The following is a 1969-nucleotide window of genomic DNA, read 5'->3' on the forward strand; positions in this document are numbered from 1 at the left end:
GTGTGTGTGTGTGTGTGTGTGTGTGTGTGTGTGTGTGTGTGTGTGTGAGTGTGTGTGTGTGTGTGAGTGTGTGTGTGTGTGTGTGTGTAAATAATGGAAACCAGGCCAACCCTGAAGAGGACAGATATTTTGTTTTGTTATTGAGATCAAGCCTCCCTTCAACAAAATGTCTTATGTGCCTAAATAAAATCACCTCTCTATAAAGAACAAAAACAAAAACAAAAATGGAAACTCTTGTAGTGACCCACTGAATTTCCTTAAATCAAACTGATTTCCTTCAGCCCAGCCCAACCCAGGTGGCTCTCTCTTGTTCACCCTCACAGAGACCAGACAGGGAGCAGATGATCTAATCATTCTTCCATCATTTACGCTGCTGTAAGACCTGTCCCATAACCTGCTTCTCTGAGGCCTGCAATGCTACAGACACACTGGAAATGGACTAAACCAGGGGTGGGGAACTTCAAGGCTGTAGGCTCCCCTTCCCTGGCTAAACCACTTGTCATGATGAGAGACAGTACGATACACAGCACATGACCAGCCAGCTGTGAAGTCAGGGCGCCAAGACTGGGATCCTGGCTCTCCTCCCTTGCCGCCTGTGGGTGTGCACCTCTGGGTCTCAGTTTCCACCTCATGCCAAATCCTCTGATCTCATATGGAATTGGAGGAGAGAAGGGACTAAACATTCATACAGTGCCAGGCACTGTGCTAAGTGCTTTTAAATTTTTATCTGATAGTTACAAATGTTATCTAATCCTCACAACCCTGGGAGGTAGGTGCTGATATTATGGCCATTTTACAGTTGAGGAAGTGGAGGCAAGCAGACCCCAGGCCCAGTGTTCTGTCCACATTGCTACTAACTGCTTCAACATGAGGTCCACTAAAATCCCATTCAAGAGAATTCTTGGAAATTAAATGTTCTTGAAAAAATACTTACAGAGTATTTTAAAATACAGTAGAAATCTCAAAAAGAGAGCAGCAGCAGGTAAAATGTATGTAATCTAGTATTTTCAAGGGTAAGCTAAGTGATACTGTAGATAGTGCCAGGTCTGGAGTCAGGAAGATCTGAGTTCAATTCCAGTCTCAGACACTTAATAACAGTGTGACCTTGGGTAAGTCATTTAACTATGCTTCAGTTTCCTCATCTGTCAGACGAGCTGGAGAAGGAAATGGCAAACTGCTCCAGTGTCTTTGCCAAGAAAACCCCAAATGGGGGCACGAAGAGTTAGACATGACTGAACAACAGAAATATTTTCAAAGCCCTTAGCATACATTATCTCATCTGATGCTCATAACAACCCTGTGAGGTAGGTGCTATTATCCTCATTTTACAAACGAGGGAACTGAGGCAAACAGAGGCTGTGACCTGCCCAAAATTACACGGTGACTAAAGCAGCATTCGAACTCATGACCTCCATGGTAACACTGCTTCACTTACAAACAAGCCTTTTTCTAGAACCTTGATGACAGTGACTCAGTTTCAGGCAGAGCAGAAGAAGTATATAAATGGAGAAAAATGACTCCATTTGGATACCACTGGTCATACTTTAGCATCCATCCATTCCGCCACTATTTTTCCAGTATGTGCTGTCTTTATAACTCTGTGCTAGGCGCTCCTGAGGATACAAAGGCCCTGCCCTCAAGGGATTTACAGTCTAACTGGGATATAAGACATGATCTAGATGAAAAAAGTAAGCAATGGTACAGAACAGCAAGGGATCAAGTACCCATATCTTGCCTTCCCTTTCCCCAAACTCAGACCTATGTTTTCACTGTTGCAAGGAAACCCAGTGGCTAGGTTGCGCAGTGAATAGAGCACCGGCCCTGGAGTTAGGAGGACCTGAGTTCAAATCCAGCTTCAGACACTTAACACAAAAACTAGCCGTGTGACCTTGGGCAAGTCACTTAACCCCAACTGCCCTCCTAAAAGCAAGGAAGGAAGGAAGGAAGGAAGGAAGGAAGGAAGGAAGGA

General features: G+C 44.4%; 1 protein-coding gene across 1 annotated transcript in view; it reads left to right on the forward strand.

The window, feature by feature from the left end:
* Positions 1 to 185, forward strand: part of LIAT1 (ligand of ATE1) — a 4054-nt gene extending 3869 nt beyond the window's left edge. Inside the window, exon 2 of the mRNA XM_069089176.1 lies at positions 1 to 185. This exon is cut by the window's left edge and continues 543 nt beyond it. The gene's annotated coding sequence lies outside the window, so the exon portion shown is untranslated.
* The last annotated feature ends 1784 nt before the right edge of the window (positions 186 to 1969 follow it).

The sequence above is a fragment of the Petaurus breviceps genome, unplaced genomic scaffold, assembly GCF_028583685.1.
Source record: "Petaurus breviceps papuanus isolate PSGF00001 unplaced genomic scaffold, PetGlider_PUasm1.0 186, whole genome shotgun sequence".
NCBI lineage: Eukaryota > Metazoa > Chordata > Mammalia > Diprotodontia > Petauridae > Petaurus > Petaurus breviceps.